The sequence below is a fragment of the Gallus gallus genome, chromosome 11, assembly GCF_016699485.2.
Source record: "Gallus gallus isolate bGalGal1 chromosome 11, bGalGal1.mat.broiler.GRCg7b, whole genome shotgun sequence".
NCBI lineage: Eukaryota > Metazoa > Chordata > Aves > Galliformes > Phasianidae > Gallus > Gallus gallus.
The window spans coordinates 5,546,044-5,566,108 of record NC_052542.1 but is presented as its reverse complement, the minus strand read 5'-3'; the positions used below and the strand labels follow the sequence as shown (position 1 = coordinate 5,566,108).

The 20,065-nt window shown below is 38.0% G+C and overlaps 1 long non-coding RNA gene across 8 annotated transcripts in view; it reads right to left on the bottom strand.

Moving 5' to 3' along the window:
• Positions 1 to 3,065: 3,065 nt before the first annotated feature.
• The window catches only part of LOC100858601, a 126,831-nt gene continuing 109,831 nt past the window's right edge, over positions 3,066 to 20,065 (bottom strand). For 3 of the 8 annotated variants that reach the window (XR_005862883.2, XR_006931240.1, XR_005862884.2), the window contains 6 exons: positions 17,205 to 17,401; positions 13,199 to 13,366; positions 9,260 to 9,418; positions 8,129 to 8,258; positions 3,526 to 5,228; positions 3,066 to 3,239 (listed from right to left, as the gene is read on the bottom strand). This is a non-coding gene — a long non-coding RNA (uncharacterized LOC100858601). The remainder of the gene's footprint in view (positions 3,240 to 3,525; positions 5,229 to 8,128; positions 8,259 to 9,259; positions 9,419 to 13,198; positions 13,367 to 17,204; positions 17,402 to 20,065) is intronic. The other 5 variants (XR_006931241.1, XR_006931245.1, XR_006931243.1 and 2 more) reach the window with 5 other exon arrangements.

Below are 20,065 nucleotides of genomic sequence, written 5' to 3'. Positions count from 1 at the left end.
AACTCACATAAGCATTGTGGTATACCAATATTTCATGTAAGAAGACAGTCACCTGCACAGTTGCCAGTAGAGCTGGTATTCTGATGATGGGCCATGTCAGAGGAGCAGCAGTAACAGCCCAAGGATTTATAAAATTCTGCTTGTAAAGAAAGAAAAAAAAAAAAACATCAACATTAGCTTAGGAAGGAAAGTCAGAACATGTAAGAATATTTATTATTATTATTAAACATGTAACAAACTGGTGAGGAAAAGCCTGGATGAATGGTGGGAGCAAGGACAAAGTAGTCCACTGGGGCAGCTCCCCTCTTTGCCCCAAGCAGTGAAAGATGCAGACTGTGCTGTGCTCAGTGCTTTGGACTGTGGGTTACTATATTCCTTTTTCAGCCCTGGAAATTTACTACAAGTGCATCTCAGATAAAAAAGTGAAATGAGTTTTGCAACCATGACAAAAAAGCAATTTTACATTTCATAGGCCTTTTAAAACCTCTTTCAATGGAAAATAAAAATAACAGTAAGGGAAAAAAAAAAAGGTTACATTTCAATTCCCCTTTTTATAGTTTGATGGTGCAGATGTTCCTGGGTCAGAGGTGAATATGTCTTCAGGTGTCAAAAGATGCAATAACCCAAGTCAAAAGTGGTCCAATCCCCAGAACCGTAACTGTGTGCCAGAATCTCCCCACCTTGGAAGCTTGCTGGCAGCAATGTGCTCCAGGTGTGTTACACTGAACAGACCTGGTAGTCATTTTAATATTTTCCATGCTCATGTAAATAGACTTGATGTGTGTTCATCAAATGTGGGAAAATCCCACAGAATTCTGTACCATCTGTTGATAGGTAAAAGGCCTGCTTTGCTGACAATTTAGTGCAAAATCAGAAAATAGAATAAAAGCAAGCAAGCAAGCAGTGGGGTTTGTTCTGCTTTGTTTTTATAAATCTGAGGCTTACGGTCATATCAAAAACCTAACAAAGTTCAAAGGTTCATTCTGTTTCGACAGCACTGTCCTTTTCAGATATATGAATATTACCTGAGTGCCATGGAGCTCTTAAATCTGCACCACATGGCTACCACCTGGCAGCCTTGTGAAACTCCAAGTATGCACAGGAGTCAGTGACTTCAGCAGGACATGGGGAGGGTGTAAGGACCACCTTTGTGCAGCTGGATATCTGTACTGATGCCCTGGACCAGAAGCCTCAGTGAAATACCAGCTGACAGCATTTCAACACTTCTGGTTGGCTGAAGTGAGAAACCCAAGCTGAAGCATAAACCTAAGAGGGTCACTGAGAAAAAACATCACCTTATTTTATTTAACACCTAGTACAAGTTTGGTGGGTTGTTTTTTGTTTTTGTCTGTTTGTTTCTCTGTTAGAATTACAGCTGTTTAATTCAATTAATATGACAGATGCCAAGCAGAGTGCCCATCTTAACTGTCTTTGTCTGGTTTGAATAAGACTGTTGTACAAAAGGCAGTTACGTCTGACATCTTGGAAGCAGCTATGAAGTTAAAAGAAAGGCTCTGGTCATGCTTTTCAGCATTGGTTGATAGACACCAACCAGAATTTAAGACGAATTTAAGACCTCTCCTCTCCTTATATTCCACGAGGAACAAGAGCTTACACTTTCATACAGATAACTGATAACCAGATCCAGGAAATTTTTACCTAAATATGAGCTGAACACCATCAGAAAATAATGTCACAGACTTTTTCAAAATAATATTTTCATTATGTTGCATCAGGGCATGAGATCTTGTCTTGGGTGAGAGAAGAGTTAAAAAAAAGCTGGCAGAGGAGAAAAACATCAGAAGAAAACAAACTGACAAAGCTAATAAAATCCAGACATATGTAATCATCAAAATGTAATCTCAAAGGGGATTCAAGGTAAGCTAAAAGGACACTATAGGATCAAATGCTGCTAAAGCATCCAATACAACCCGATGAGAAGACAGAACAAAATCTCTGTAGAGACATGCACCAGATGCTCAGCAGGATAGGCCAGTGTATATCCACTGAGACAGACTCTGCTACTTTACATTGGCTTAACCCTGCCCCTAATGGACTAAAAAAAGGTATTTTAACCTTGCCACCAGCATTGTATTGGGTTGTGAAAGATGAGAAAAAGATTTTGAGTGTGCCTACGGTTAGTTAATTGGGAAAACAACCAACTTCTTACAGTAAATCTACCCCATTTGCCAAAAGAGACAAGTTTTATATGTTTCAGTCAGAAAAGTGTAACTCCTCCAGTGGTGTGGCTGAGAAATTTACTTTGAAAATCAGGAATCTTATTTCCAAGGTCAATCTGAGGTTTCCTGGGTTCAAACTAAAATATTTCGTGGGGCCACAGAAATATTTACTGGGTTCTAGGGAGCAGAGAATGGATGTGTAGCTTGAACATATTTCAAGTCAGCCTGGGAGGTCTCTTTGTTTTTATATCTGTGTCTCCTCAAGCAACCTTTTGCTTTTTTTTTTTTTTTTTTTCCTGAGAAATCGGAAGTTAAGACAATGATGACATTTTTTTGCCTGTACATTTCAATACACTTTCTGCATTGAATCAGGGAGCCTTAATTATCGGCACCTTTTCCAGAATGTATTTCTTTCCAGCACATCATATGAAATGATAGAGTCAAATTCTGCCCAAGGGCTGCCATTCTTTCTGTGCTAAACTAGAAGGATTTTTTGTATTAAGCAATGTTTTGTTTTATATGACCTTTGACAGTGGAAGTGTTGGAAGAATGACATTATATGTTGTAGGGATAGTGCTAGGTGGAGGTTGATAGGCAGTTGTAAATTAAGTGGCAACATATTACAAATGAGTTCCAGAATGAGTAGGCAATCGGAAGATGTGCTACTGCATGCTGGAGATTAAAATCCAAACAGAGAAACTATCACCTAGCCCAGCAATTGCAGTAAAAGGTTAAAAGAAATATTCAATATTATCAATCATATTAAAAAAAGGAGAGAACTTCTTACAGCTGCCAAAGTAGCTTGGGGGAATTAATGTGTTTGTGTCAAAAAGACTGAGAACAAGTGAAATAGGACTACACTGATTGCCAGAATCTTACTTGCCTGGGGAGATAACATTGGACATCCAGTTTAACTAGGCAGGTGCCAAGAATCCTCTTATGAATGCTATGGAGCTGTTTTCAAACACGACAATGTCCAATGACTTCCATTCTCCAGTCCTCTCTGTGGTTTCTGAGTTGCTCATTAAAGCAGAGAAGCCTCCAGTGAGGTGTGATGACCTGAAAATAGACGGGAGCTAAGGAATCAATGTTTTAAGTAAAACAGCAATTATAAAAAGATCTACAGCTCTTTCCATGTAATCAGGTAAATTACCAGGAGTAGCATAAAGCACCTAAATTGGAGAAAGAGTGGAGAAAGGGGGAGTGGGGGGAAAAGAAGGTCCCTTGGGTGATATCTGATAGGATGCTTAGTCTGTGTAGGGGTCAAGAGGTTAAGTGAAAATGAGATGAAGGAATGATCAGATATAGTCAGATCAGAGACAGTTAAATAAAGGAACGTGCTAACCTAAGATAAATGTGAGGAAGTACGCCTGTGTGAGGGTGTTGGTGTAGCTGTTCTTCAGCAGTCCAGGAATCAGACAGAAAGGATTCCTGGCTCCCAATCCACACCATTCCTAGCAGAAGCTCTTCCTAGCAAAGAAGTAGAAGGGATAAGGACACGGTTTAAGACTCCTCTTTGCTGCTCCAGAGGATACTAAAGTGCTTCTAATCGCATCTACAGATTTTTCAGGTCTTTCTGCTGCTGATGGAATGTAAATCATCCTTAGTGGAGAGAAAGAAAATGAGGCCTGTGCATCTGTGGTTTGAACAATGAGAAAGATGCTGTTTAAACAAGATGAAAACAGAAACATTGAAAAGTACGTGAAAACTGCAAACTTTGTTGGCTAGCTAACATTTTCATGGGTCACATGGCTCTCGTTACAATGGGTTACCATAACAACAAACAGCATTTGGTTGAAAGAGGTGCATAATGTAGCAAATAAATGCTTGGGACACAGTCTGTATAAAACTTCATCAAATATTCTCGTAAATCTCTGTTCTCAATCTACTCAACAGAAAAGGCCTGTGACGACAGTCAACAGCAGAAAGCTCAGGAAACATCCATACTGAGTAAGTCTGGAAATGACCACAAGAATTCTGTTCAAAAATTTTTGGTAGCTTACAGCCTCCAAATGCTTCTAAGAATAGCCTTACATGTGTAAACCCCAAGACGAATATTCAATTTTTTTAGACAGATAATTTAGAGGTTAGTACCTTTTGTGTTTCCTCAGAAGCCTGATTAACACATACAATTGGACTTGGCAATTAGCAGTTGGAGCTTTAACTTGTCTATTACATGTTAATACTGCGGGAATGCCCAAAGTGGTTTTCTGGAAACAAACAAACAACTTCTGGTGTTCTCAACAATTATAGTCTTACAACTCTCTGGGGGAGAAATAGTGTGTTTTTCACAAAGAGTTTGATTAGTCACAGAATTCACTAAATTTAGCCGAGCTTCCTATCTTTAAGACTAACACACATCCCACATATATTTATGTCAACCCTCAAGCTATGGTGAAAGAAGCGTGAGTCTATAAATGAGGAGTTTCAAATGAAAGAGGTAGTTGAAGCATTTTGACCCTATTCAATCAAGGTCAGTTTTCCTCTGAATTATACCTGTTTCCTTGTCTAGCATTTTAGATACCTTCCAAGAGTCTAGTGACAGAGTTTATAAGTGGCATTCAACAATAAAGAAGAAAGAAAGCTGCTCACAAAACTCCTTTCCCCATGTGATAAAAAGCAGCGTTCCAGAGGAAGAGACAAAAGAATGTGTAGGTCCCAGTTGTACGTGCCTATGGGAAAGGCGTGGTGAAAAGAGGCCAGCAGCTCCAGGAAAGAGGGACAGGAGGAAAGAGCACAAATCAGCTTTATGAGCCAGCAAATGATGGATGGCTAAACGCCAATTAAATGCAATACATACAATTGAGTTTGCATTGTAGAGATTATTAAAGGTTATTTTACTCTTAATTTTTTGTGGTAGGTGTTCCTACTCCTTCCTCACAGAAACCCTTGATTTTAACTTGCTAGATACTTCGATGCACTTGTCATACCCAAAAGGTGATTTCAGCTCTTGGATGCCAAAAACCTTTCCGCTGATCAAAACACAGCTGCAAGGGCTTGCCTGATCTATTAATGGCTGCCACAACTCTCGGCTATGTCTGTCTATACCTGTGAAAATAGATGTAATTAATATAACAGATATCATACGTATATGCAAATCCAGATGGTAAAAATGACTTAGAGTAAGATAAGGTTTTCATTTGCCAAATCAAATCAAGATATGTGAATCACTTAAACATATGCAATCTGCTACTGGAGTACTGCTTCTGCAGTGACATTAGCACACCCTTGATCTATTTTACTTTATATTAAGCTTGTTTTTTTAATGAAAGATCTTAAAACACAATTTTAAAAATGTACTTTGATTAGCTTTTTTTCCAAGCTATCACCTCTCTGTGGCCTTTAAAAAGCTCTTTCCATTATTTCCCACAAGTTGCTTGGACATACGGTGACGGATCATGGGACCACATAAATTGCCATTCAGTGGACAAGGATCCTAGCTTTTAAAACAATGAATGAGCAAATTTATATCCATTTTATATAAAATACCTTCTGCATAAGACAAGAAACAGAGTATTTTCTTATAGATAACCTTTTTATCCATTACAGAAATGCATCAGCTTTACTAACAAATAACAGAGACGCAGTATCTTCAGCCTGTTTTGTAATATTAATATATTCTGTATTACAATTTTATCTTATTAACTTTTACATTATTTCACCTTTAATGGGTTCAAATGTCTAACCAAGAGCTCTTGACTTTAAGGATATACTTAACATATTAACTGTCACATTCAGGCTAATAGGCTTAACTTAGATACTTAAAGTTACGCATCTGTTTGAGATCTTTGCCAAACAAGATCCAAGCCCCTTGATTTTAAAAAATTGATAGAAATGGAAATGTTCACTTTGGTGACACTGGATAGACAATAATGCTGCTTCATCACCATCATCATACAAACACTGAGATTATGGTTTTGCTCTCAACGTTTTTATTTGTGATAAGTCCTTTTACTTGTAATAAAATATACTGAACAAAACGTAGCTTAAAAGAGATTTTGAAGTTTTGATTTGCAGTAGTTGGTCCATTTTGAACCCTTTGTTTTATTTCTTCTCATACTGTGAGGGCAAAGAATTATTGTAGCTTTCATCATGAGCTCAAGAAGAACATTTTGGAAGACAAGACTAAGTGCATGCAGATGGGTATAACATTAATTTTTCTTTAAGATAAAACCAACTGTAAGCAGAGTAACACACACACACACACAAAAAGGTTTTGGCTTTGGTTTTTTTCATAATCTTGGGTAATTCCAAGGTTCCTCTTAGGAATCTAGATTGAACAATAGTTTATTTCACTGCTTATGGTACTTCTGACTTCTAGACGCTTTTCTTGTAAAACTAGGAGATTGGGTTTGTTTGCTTTCTTGCTTGCATGTATGAGGAAGGGAGAGGAAAAAAAGTAAATTCTTTGAAGAGTGAATGCCACAGGAGATAATTCCATCTGCCTGCCTGATCTAGCATTCTCAACTACATTTCTCAGTTTCTCTTGGTTAATAATGCAGCTCTTCTCAGTTACATGCACAGTTTAAGTGCCAAACAGATGCCACACAAATACGATTACAAATAATTACTGTAAGGAGGTGAACAAATAATGTCAGTTAGTTGATGTGATGAAGTTTAAATGACAACATTCCTCAGTTCTATGAAGTTGTTCATTCAGTTCTGGTATCTTTTTAAGGTAACGATGTCACTTGACCACCTCAATAAAGGTCTCAATTGTAATAAAGCAGATATCCTTATGAGTACTTATGAATTAATTACATTGCTCATTTCCTGAGGAAATTTTAAAAGACATGTCAGCTACACTTTTAAAGTACACCTTAAAAGTACACCATTTTAAAACAATTTAAAACTACTTCTTAAGCTACCTTTAAAAGTTTAGTGATAGGACAGGGAATAAACTTAGGGACATTTAAACTAAAAAAAAAAAAAAAAAAAAAAAAAAAAGGGTAGATTTAGATTAGATACAAAGAAGAAATTCTTTACTCAGAGGGTGGTGAGGCATTGGAACAGGCTGCCCAGGGAAGCTGTAGATGCCCCACCCCTGGAGGCATTCAAGGCCAGGCTGGATGGGACTTTGGGCAATACGGTCTTGCAAAAAAAAAAAAAAAAGGCTTTTAAGGTTCTTTCCAACCCAAACCATTCTATGATTCTATGAATCAAAGTGTTGGTGTGCACATGTACTTTGTTACATACTGTCAAATCAAACTGTGCTTCAGGACAGTACTTTGGCCTGTTGTTAACTCCAGACTTATCAAACCTCTGTCTCATCAAATGACATGCCTAAATAAAGCTTAAATAATGTTCAGAACATAAATGCTTTACTGAACTGAGAATTAAACTGAGGCATGCTCTTGTTCCACTACAGATGACAGAGTTACTTGATGAAGGAATACGTAGGTGAAAATAGGTCTGCATGACGCTAAAATATTTGGTGTCAGAATAGTACTTCTGAACTTTAATATCTACAAACTCAATTCTTACTGTTTCAACATTAAGTTATTCTTCTCAGGACTGTAATGGATATTACTGTAATACTGAACAGTAGAAAACTGTTATGATTTGAAAAAAATTTATGTGTTTAAAATCTAAATCATATGACAACAGTGATGCTGACAGTTTTGAAGACCTTTTGTGCTTCTTGCTCTTTCCATGCTAGGATCAACAGTTTAGCCAACTAACCATTGGTTTTGCATTTTGTCTGCAATTTTGTCCCCTTTGCACCACATCTTGAGTGTAGAGAGAGAAAACTCAGGAATCATGCAGCAAATCATCCAAAACTTACACTTCCACAGTAGCAAAATCCACAGGTCCATAGAAATAAACATTAGCTCTCAACAAACTTATGACAATTCACATTTACTTGCACAATAGTCTATCAGAATCGGCAGTTGCTCTTCATCTAGTATAAAATTCAGTATAAAATCTTGGTTTACTCCCCTACTTACTGCTGTGCTTTCCACTCTGCCAGCTGGCCTGTGATAACCCCTTGACTGCAGACAGGGAGAGGAAGCTGGAGGCAGGAATGATCCAGAAGTCTTTTTCCAGACCTTATGAGCAGTGCTTCCACTGTCAGTCCTTCAGTGAGAGAGATTAGTGCTTTGTTAAATTACAGACATAAAACAGGAAAATGACTTGGGAAGTCACAAGTCAAAAAGATGACAACTGTTTCTGTAAAACTCTTCAGTGGGTCACCAAACACAACTACCAAGTGACCAGCGTTCTTTATTGGATATTAGCTGACCAAGATCTTTCTGCACATGCATTTAATGTTTCTTGTAACCCCTGAATTATTTTCTCAAAGCACACCCTTATCAGCTATTAGCACATTGGTCAGAGTTGGAGGTCTGGCTGTAAAAAAAGCGCTTTCACAATGTTGTAAGGTTGTTCCTCCTGCCTGATGTTTCTCTAATGGGCAGTTCAGTGCAGCTGCTAAAGCTTACAACTTTCTCATTTTCTTGCATAGCATATTTGAGCCCAGTTGTTACATACTTTATAAAATACTGTTTTGTATTGTTTTAAGATTTTGTTTTGTTTTGTTTTCAGAATCAAATTTCAAAATGTTGGACAAGTACTGAAATCTGCTTGTAAAATTCCCCAAGTCACAAGCCAGTCAGATAAAAATCTGTTCACTGCAAAAAGGGAAGGGGGCAGGGTGGGGAAGGAAAAGTTTGTTGATAAGTTTGCTACACTATTAAAACACTTAACCACAGCCTGGAGCTCAAATTGATATTTATCTTAAGTTCCCATTTATTAGAACATATGAAAATTATTCTGCAAAATTACATCTTGTTTTTGAAAGCTACGCGCTCCAGTATTTAAGGTGTATGGTTTGATCAATTATTAAGAATGCAGAAATGTGAGCAGATTGGATGAGTATTGGGCCAAAGAGAAAACAACAACAGTTTGAAACAATGCTCGGTCCCACTTAAAGTTTCTTGAGGAAATGATCATATTCCAACAAAGCAAAGGACATAGAAAATGGCCTGGGGAGAAATCACAAAGACAATTAGCAAGACAAATCCAGGACTGCTTTGTCTTGTCTAAATCTATATAAAGAAAAATGGTCTGCAACTCACTCCGAAAGTGATGGGAACCCATGCTTCAAACACATGTCTTGAAACAATGTCGGAAATCTTGTTCCTCTTTTGGCTGCGGTTACAGATGCTTTCTCCAGACAGTGGGCTCACTAGTTTCAATTGTCTGGAGTACTCAAAAATACATTTTCCCCGGAAGATCTGCATATATAATAAACATTAACTAAATCAAATGACTTTCACTTCAGGATAAATACTTTCAAGAAGTCAGTTAGAGACACTTATAGTAAATTGCTATTAATTGGTTTTTCCAATCTACTTAGGTTGTACTAATGAACACAATCACTTCTAACATATTTATATGCCGAATAAACCCTGCCTCTCCCTGTAAGCATGCAAAGGGTCCAAGATAAAATGTTCTGCTGCAAGAACACATGGGAACCACTTTGGGACAAGTGAATGATCCTACTGGTTTTCTATGTGTCTGAACTCTGTTAATTCAGGAAGAACCAGGAGAACCTCTCTGCTCTCACTGCTGGATAGCTGACCTGAGTGGGGCCAATTTTGTAGCTTTTCCCCACAGAATATGTAAGTTACATAACACAGAAACTCTCAGCTCTGCAAAGCCAATGAAACCACATTTTCCTATAACTGCTACTTCCCCCTTTTGTACTTTACTCACTTGTAAGGGCTTGCTGTAAATTCAGTGATAGTATCTCTACAGATGGGAACTTTTTTCTTTTGCATGTGAACATTACCCAACACCGAAACGTCTCCAGCCCTGACGGTACATCTCAGGGCATTATTAGGACAGCAGTCATGCTCATACTGCCCAGTTCCCCTGTGGTAAGCCCAGATATGGAGCAAAAGAAAGAATTAGAATTCTGTCTGTACGGTAGCCTGAAAACAGTCCCGTTAACTTCAGCACTTTGAAGTCGGTTACTGGGAAAGCCCTAGATGCAGCAGAGCAAAGTTCCTGGTAATTTCCCTCACCAAGTTCTAAACAGAGCTGAAATATAACCTAATTGTTTCTAGAAAATGTCTGCTCTATTTGATGTTATTTTTCATAACAGCTCTGTGTACATAAAGAAGCACAGCAGCAGGCTATAGGACCAAGGTCTATCTGAGAAACCTGCATGCATCAGAGAAAGCACATGATTCCACAACTCATTAAGTCTAATTTATGGCATATGTAATTAGGCACCTTTGAATTGAACCCAGGTCTCCAGAGATAATAACACTTAGAACTTATATAGGGCTTTTCATCTTCAAAGTGCTTTACAAACATTAACTAATTAACAACATAATAAGACATGAAAGGCCAATGTACTTACCCCTAGTACTGCATAGCCTCTGTATAATTCAGATTTTAATGATTTTAAATGCAAGATGCAATCTGGGTGTGCTGGGAGGATTTACTTGTTGTCCCCTTCCCAACCAGGAAACATGACTTCCATACCAAATATCTGAATATGCAATGATATCTGAATACCTGCTATTTACTGCTGAGTCAGAAGAAGCAGCTCCAAAAATTGAAGGAAGATAAGGAAATGAGCACCTTGGAGCAGTCTGTGAGGGTGTTTGAATTTCCTGGGCTTTGGAGACACGGTATGGGGGTCTAATGCAGGAATACATTCCCTGAAAAGTCACTGCTCAAGATTTCTGGTACTACCAAACTCCATATCCTTCCCAGGGTAAATCTAGCAATAGTTACACAAAGACTCTAGGGACTGGCTGTCTAGGAACTACTTAGTCTTTTCTTTTTTTTTAAGCCCGTGTCAGAGATCATTTTCATATGCTCGGGATGTTGACCACTGCCTGTGTATGTGCTTTGTTTAAACATCACCTATCCAAGAGCTAAAAAGACAATGCATATCATGGCAGGATCTCCTGTCTCTCTCCAGACCATGTCTGCCACTGTCCCTTTCGGGATTCTACTGCGACCAAAAACTGAGAATTTGAGGACCAGTGGAAAAATATACCAAACACGTGAGAAAGAACTGTATGTATGTCCCTCTCTAACCCCGCACATACGAATCCTCAGAAACAAACCCAAATTCTTCTGCAGTGGTGAAAGAGGTGGAGGAGAAAGAGAAATTAAAGAAAATAAGACATACGATGGACCAGCAAACAATTTGTAAATGGAAGCAGCAGGCTTTTGCTTTTCCCCACAGACAAGCAGTCCAGAACAGACCCTGAAAGGTAACAGTCTCACAATAGTAATGCCTACAAGAGAAACTACCATAAACATAGGGTCTAATTAAAAGCATTACAATTTTTAAATGCAAATGTAGAATAGAACTGTCAAAATGTTTTATCCCTAAAGTGCGAATGCTAACCTTCCCATACTTATTATATAGCACTACATTTTAATTTGCCTGGAGCACAGCTGAATAAAGCAAGCATCACAAACACAATCAAATGGATATCTGAAAGTACTGCTCTTCACAATAGCTGTGTGTCTGAGCCCGGCTTCAAATGTTGATCAATTGATTACCAAAATCAAAGAATACATTTCCCAAATGAGCTTCTGCAAAAGCACTCAATGGCACCAGAAAAAAAAAAGAGCATAAAGCTGCACAGAACAGCAGTGTTCTCTAAAATATTTACAAATGCAACTTTTTACTGCTTTCCTGTTTATAGCTTAGATCTGCACAGATCTAAAGTGAGGAATAAAGCACTTCTGATAAATCAATGGCTTGATTCAGTTTAAGTGTGGCAAATTCAGGTAAACAGAAAAAAGTGAAAATGACCTACAGGTATACATTAAGTCTTACGGCAAATCACAGTCTCTTTCTTCAAATGACTTTTGAACCTTTAATAAAACTACAGTAAAATATATAATACATTCTCTAATGGCAAACCACGTGTGAATACTATTCCATAAGAGATAGTTCCCTATTTGTTTTCCTTAGAAATAAGACAGAACTATTTGTGCTTATCCGTCCTTTTGGAATTTTCTCTCCTCCCAGCGTGACCAGTAAGAAGGCTTCTAGATAGTCCTAGTAAGGATGAATAAAGGTGAGGCACTTGGCTTGATTCTGAGCTTGTCTCAGACGGTTACTATTTGCTCAGCAGAGGCCTCTGTTGAGCTAACTACAGTTCACGAGAGCACTCATGGGTATTCTCTAGCTCCTCCCAACACTTGGCACAGCAGTCTTCTGGACTGACTGAACACCAGCTGTAACTATCAGTGTCCCATCCGTCTTCCACCTCTAGTGAGCTGGTTCCTGCTGCTGTCCTATGTATTTTTACTGCTTTATTTTTGATAAACGTCAATGAACTACTGAGAATAACTGCCCACCAAATACGTATGGTTTTCATTTAGCAAATTTAACCCGAAGAAATAGAATGAAAAAAAGGAAAACTAATTTTCAAGCTGAAATGAACTTGCTATTTTCATGAACTTCCATATATTTCATCCTTCATTCTGAATGCAAATTCCTCTCTTGTACCACTTCCTGCAGTAGCCTAATCTGCAGTGCTGTGCTGTGCCATTCTCACTGTGAAAAAAGCCAAGCTGGGCTACAGATTGGGCCATATGCTCCTCTACAGAGCAAAATCCAGAGCTGTTTACAAACAAGTATGCTCTCAGCACCCTTACCTTTCATCATCCATCTCAATAAGAAGCATTTGTCCTGAAGAACATGATGGGATTTTCACTCCACTATGTTAATGCTGTCCTACTCAGGTAACTTTGAGAAAATTCTTTCAGGATCAAACCCATTTTGTTGATTAAAATAAAAAAAAAAATACTTAGAAAAAATATAGCAATTAAAAAGTTTCTACCTTCAGAGCATTCTGGCATTTGATATTTTGGTTCTGACTCCATTTGGATGCAGACTTTATAGTGCTTCACATAAGACACTGCTCCATTAAAGAGGGGAAAAAAACCCAAGCAAAACAATTCCACGCGAGCAGTAGTTCTTAGGAGTATCAGAGATTACACTGCCCAGAGAATTCTTTTTCTGACACAAATACCTTTCTGCAGCATGCCTCCGTGCTGAAATCCTCCTGTGAGAGCAGAGAGTACTCCAGGATTTATTACATCTTGAGTGAAGAAATATTTAGCCTTATGACAAGTAGGCAGTTGAGTCTCCACCTGTGCCTTTCATTTCCACTTTGGAAACACTGCATTACTGGAGGATGCTGACATGAGAAAAAAAAAAAAAGAGAGCGAAAAAGACAGTATTGATAGGGGAGCCAGAAACACAGGAGACATCAACTTACAGGGCAGGGGCCTTTTCATTCTTATGTTTTTTGCAGATAATTTCAGCTGAGCTGCACTGCTTTCAGCTTCATTGAAACAAGATTTATCCCCTCCTGCGTAATGGCAAGGAGATCTTACTGCAACCACACACACTGCACAGGGAGCTTCCCACCGTTTTGTATTTCCATGCCAAGGGAGATGTCACAATGTCTGTCTCTCGCTGGTATTTGCTGTTTTTATCCTGATGCTCACCAGGAACACCCACTCTTTCAGCAGTGGCTGGGTGGGATAAAGAACTTCCTCTTCTGTGCTGTCCTCCCTTAGGCAGTTAATGAGAGGATTAGGGTGGTAGGGCCAGCAATATTTTTCTTCCTGTGCTGTCATTCCCATACTGCACAGAGACCTGTCTTCCTCTCCTTTTGATCCTGCGCTACTGTATCTTATCATTCTTTGGTATCTCAGTCAGTTCCTAAGAGAATCACAGCCCACTTACTATTTGGAGGCACCAGGGGAATTTCTGCCCCTGAAACTTTTTACGTCTGCTAATCAATGATCCACAAGAATCTCACAAAAGGTGGTTATGGTATTGTTAATCTCACTTTAATTATGGAAAACTGAGGCACAGAGACATTGCTTGGACATCAAACCCTGTTTTCCTGTTCAACTTTTCAATGTTAATTCATTTTCTGATACTTTGCTTTTTGCTATATTTACATAATAAGTAGAACACAGGCATCAAACAAGTCACTGAAAACAATTAAATGAAAGTATCGGTATAGGAAATTGCATTTCTTCTTCAAGATGATCATCTTTCATTACAAAGAGGCAAGATGAGGTTCTTCCTTTGCTAGCAGATAGCTGTAACTGCATGCTTAGTGAAGTGCTAATATTGATCATACAAGATGGAACAGGTTACACAGGCAATTGGTCAGGCAAAGCAGTGATGGCAGCACATGGGATATTATGGATGGTTGATGTAGCTGAGGATATCTATCTTTCTGTCTATCTATCTATTTTTCAGGATGTCTATCATCATTGAACTTAGCTATTAAGGAACAATGGCAGCACTTAATCATCAATAGATTAATACTGCATCCCTCGTTCGTACCTTTGCTGCTCTTTTCTTTTTTTTCCACAGTTGTGAGACAGTAGCATTTTCTCACAGACTGTATGTGTTGTTCTGGGACTCCTGTCAGTGGCAACAGCATAGCTCTGTGTGTCTGCCAGAGCTTGTTCAGTTGAGCTCCTTTCCAGGAAAATAAAACAGCCAACTGATGAGACTTGTTATAAAATTTCAGACCCAGCATCTTTTTATAATGTCTGGAATACTGTTTGGAAGCAGCAGCAGTGTGACCGGTCTGTGCACCTGACTCTTCTGTTACAGTCAGAAACAGGTGAAGAGCAGTGAGAGATTTTCCCCAAGGAATACCTGCTGGAAAAGACACAACTTCTATTGCTGTATTTTCTCAATACTTAGTATTCAGCAAAGTGCCTGCAACAGTGCAGAGCTGTGTGTTTGCTGGTATTTTTCTTATTCAAAGCTTTTGAGAACCCTTTACTGAAGCATATAATGCTGCCTTGAAATTGGTCTCTAAATCACATTTTGAGAAGAAGAAACACAGGCAGTTGGCTGGGTTTTGTGCTGTGCCATGGCTTGCTCAAGTCAGAAGAGCACCCTATCTCCTACTTGAAGCTCGATTCTCATCAGCCTGTTTGTGATCATCAGAGCCCTCACCAACATAACAGTGTCTCTCCCCTTTTATTTCTATTTTTTTTTTACATTACCATTTACAAACTCTGCTATAGATTTCCTCCTTTCATTTCTACACTTCAGGCTCTTCCATGGTTTTATACTCTTAGGAGAATTAATTTATTGTTACAGAATCTTACATTAAAATCAGTCTACCAAGGGCAATGTTGAGAGTGATCACTGTGCCTCCTGTTTTTATCTAAAGTATTCCAAAAGGAGAGCTAGATAGTTTAAACTAAGCTATAGAGTTTCTGCCTTGACATTTGGAGGTAAAATTTAGCCCGTGACTGTGAGTCTCTCAGAAGAGGAGATGGCATTTGGAATAATCCAAAACTCCTGCAGAGTTACATTACTGTGGCAGCCAGACCAGTGTAAATCTGGTCTGAAGATCTATTGGTTCAATTACTGCTTGGGGTCAGGACATGCCATAAATTATTAGATATGCAAATGCAAAAGTGACTGTTGATGAAAGGAAGATGGATGGATTTCTTAAATACTCATAATCACTGCTAAGACTGACTACAGACCGAGGTACAGTCACTTGCTTGTAAAAGGTTTCTATTTCATTCTTAGGTTTTACTTGTGTGCACATAAAGATATCATTTTATTTTATTTGTATGATATTTAAAAAATAAGCTTAGGAAGTCATGTGAAGGTCTGTTTTGAACTGATTCTGCAATATTCCGTAGTTTTTAGAAAAAGCTTCAGCGAAAAGTTTGGAAAATACTAATTCTCATTCTGTTCTCACCACAGTGTAAATCTGAAACACTGCACTGTACTGCATGAAGATGCAATGATAATGTTTTTGGGAGAAGAATCAATTCCTTTGTTCCATGGAGGTAATGTGGATGAAGAAAGCCACAAAACAAACTCAGGTTTGCAAATTTCTGCAGGGTGAATGAGTACTGGTACATGATAAACATCACCGTACCACAACATGAACTCTGTGGTGCTGCAAGAGCAAGCCAAGAGATTTTTGTGGGTAAAAAAATGTAAAGAAAAATTAATTAAAAAAATAATGTAATGCATTTACTTTTGCTGCTCCTTAAATACATTATTTATGGTCTTATTTCTCAGTGTAATTAAAGCTGGAAGAATTTGACCCCTACCCCCTGTCATGTAGAGCATCTGCTACATCTATAAAAACTTGTTGAATTTCTCTTGTGGGTTATCTCTTTTGGGAGAGGAGGTTTTACTACATATGAGACAAAATAATTGTAAGTGTGAGAATAACGTGTGCTATTCAACGCCACCTGCTGCTGCAAGGGGAAATGTATTCCCAGATGCACCTTGACTGAGCAGAAACAGATGAGAAACCACAGGAAAGAAAACCTGTTCTAGTTGGTAGTAAGTTTGCTTTGCAGAAATATATCACAGTGCACGAAGGAATATATTTTCCCAATACTGACACTAAGATATTCCAAGCAGTCTATGAAAGCCAACAGCGTTTCTAAAAGATACATAATATTCTTCAACTGAATGGTAGTTTCTAAAGAGTTTTCTAATCAGTTTTCTAAACATGTTTGAAAACTACTACAGGGTTTCTCAAAGCCTCCATTCACTTCCTAAATATAAATCTCTTGCCAAATGGTGTTGCTATTTTGCTATACCACACACACACACACACACACACACAGAAGTTTACATGGTTAGGGATGACAACTAGATAGTAAAATGAGAGTTACTTGAGAATTCCCCAAGTGGAGTTCGGAGATTTGTTCATATATTGCATTTTCTGTAAGAGAAAACATATTAGGAAATACATTAATTTGCCCAAGTTGTGGCTTATACACGGGTAAAGTTGAGATGGAAAACAGACCAGGATTAGGGCATGATTATTGAGCAACCAGTAGTTAGAGATCAGCTAGAGATGAGCTAGTACATTTTAAGGCTCCTCACTTTTATAACTTCATCTGTTTGCTCTTCTGTGAAAGCAATTACTCTATGTGCTTGATAGAAAATAAAGAAATACAATGCATTCTCTGTACACAAAGACACAGAAAGATCCTACAAAGGACAGGTAGTACCTTTAGAGGATGGAAAAATCAAAAAGCCTGAAACCAAATGGAAGCATGAAGAATCCACAAGGCCAGAAGGAGGCCTGGTCAGTGCTCTTAGGACAGATTTCCAGTCACATCTCCAAAGTGACATCTCTACCTCAGGATCGGTGTACCTGCAAATCCTTGCTGACTGTCATCTGTAGGTTACTGTACTTGCAAGATTCCTATGGAAAAATAACACATTTATAGAGTAGTTACAATAATTTGTAGAAAAATGAGCTCTCTGTTAAGCCTCCTAGACCTGCATAAAAATATGGCTTATTGATCTACTGGCGAATATTTTGAAGTTAATTAATCCTGAATATTTCTTACTCGTTTGTGTGCAATGGCACAATGGGATCATTCTCTCAACTTTTGTCTCCTTATAGTACAGAGATTTTTTCTTTTTTTAGATTACATTCAGAAATGGGAATTTTTTACAGCTTATTCTAAGTACGTTTTATCACCTGTCCCCTCTCCACTCCGTTTGCTTACAGCCAATGACAAAATAGTTATAATATATTGAATGTACTGTCACTTATTTTCTTGCTTGTTCTTTTATTGCCTTCCTAGAAAGTTTGTAGTTAAACCATTTTTACAGCTGAAAGGAACTGAAATGAATTCATATTTCCAGAACTTAAGGCACAAGTAACTATATTTTCAGCAGTTGAATTTTCATTGAAATTTACAAAAGATCTCTGCCTTCACTGATTTATTGTTGCATCAGGTAAAACTGCACACAGTGTATAAAATACTGTGTTACTCCACTTGTAGTTTGATCAAACACGTTATCAGTGATTGCAAGTACATTTTATAACCCTAGCTGCTGAATCGAAAAAAAAGGTGATACAAGCATCAATCTCCAGGATAAAATCAGAGCACTTTCCACCACAGTTTGACCTTAGTGATGTCTTTGGATAGTCTTACTTGTCTAAGTCGTTGCAACAATTACCAAGGGACGGTTAGAAAATGCAGCTTTAATGGTGAGGGCTGGAATTACCAGCAGCATTGAAGTCTTAAACACTAACCCCAGAGATTTCTGAGCAGAGGAAGAATTTGAGGAAACCCTGATGGTACTGTAGGAATGAAGTGGAAGAGGGCTGCAGGCACCAGCCACGGATTTTATTTGTGTTCTTTATTGTCTGCACCCCTGAACTCCGCAGTGTTATTAGCAAATACAAAAAGCTATAAATGAAAAAACAGCCACAGATAACTAGACCTCAAGATACAGTTGACTCCAGCTATAGTTGCCAAATCTTATTTATAGCATGAGACAAAACAGTTAATTACAGGTCACAAAAATGTTAATTTCTGTCATAACCCAAGTCACAGTCTAAGAATGAAAAAGCTTATTTTGGGGCTATGATAGTTTCCCCAAATAGAACCTCTGGTAATTCGAAATCCTGTCTCATGTTAGTAGGCTACAGAATAGGCAAAGAAAGGAGGGATACATGTGCCATACCGATCTATGTTGTGGTTCATAATATAAGAATATTTCAATAACTTAAAAACAAAACAAAAAAAGAATTTTTGGAAAGGCAAAGTATTGAAGGTAAAAAAAAAATAGACGAGAAGATCACAGAGAACTATTTTGAGCAATGCCAGTAGTATCTTCTTATAACAAACATTAAGTAACTTTCTAATTAGTATAACATTTTAAAAATGTGCAGTCCTGGTGACCCAGCAAATGGATACAAAACGTATCTCATGAACAAACCTCCCCATAGTGAAAGAATCACCAATCATTAAGCCTGCTCCAAAGTACACTGAGTAATAATTAAGATAAACATTATGCAAAGGATGGAGTTAATTATATTACGTATAATCAGACACTGGTCACTCTACAAACTGTAATTTATTTTCTCCTAATTTTCACTTATTATCAAAGGTATTTCAAGGACTGTAAAATAACACAAACGGAGCAGTTACAAAGATGATATGCATTTAAGTTCAAAACTATGTTTCAAGCTTTCTGAAATAAATTACATACAATTTCAGGAAATAACACACCATTCTCACACAACCTGTAATTGCTGCTGCAAAAACGGTAAACTCATTTTTGGAAGGGAAACAGCATTCATTTAGCAGGTCTCATAGTGACACATGAAGCAGGAAGGTAATTTGCATGGATATTGTAATCTCAGTTTATATGGGGAGGCTACTCGGTTAAAGAGAACATACAACTGCGACTTTATAAGGACAAATGGTCAGAATGCTTTCAATCAATATCCAGCTCCTACTGCAGATCAGAAAATCTCTTCAGTAACATGGGGAGGGTTGCAGCCTTCTTCTACAGCTTGCATTCATCATCACAACCACTATTTTTATTTGATTTTTTTTTTTTTTTTTTTGCTAGAGGGAACTGCTTGTGTATTTGAGACTCCTCAGTATAGGTTGTAAATGTATATGCATATGAACCTTTCTAAAATTCCAGCATACAGGTCAGTACGGAGCTTTCTAAATCCCTAACAAACATCTTTTTGTGTCCCTTCATGTCAGATTTAATTGTCCATGGTGAAAGAAAACCCTAATCAGGATTCAACAGAAGTACTCTAGGACATGTATCTTTCCAACCTGGAGTATCCTGTGATCCTGTGAAAGCCTGTTAGGAAAAAAGCAAGTTTTCATCCTGTTTGAAACCCCAAACAAATTAAATAATTTAAAATTCTTGCTTTTGACTATGGTGTGACATTTATACAACAGTTGTACAACAGTGGGGTGCAATGAGACGCACTGAGGAAGTGCTCAGTTCACAAAGATCTCATTTAACGGAGGGTTGTTAGAGTTAGGGTAGTTTGGTTCGGTTGTGGTTGGACTCGATGATCTTTAAGGTCTTTTCCAACCTGAGC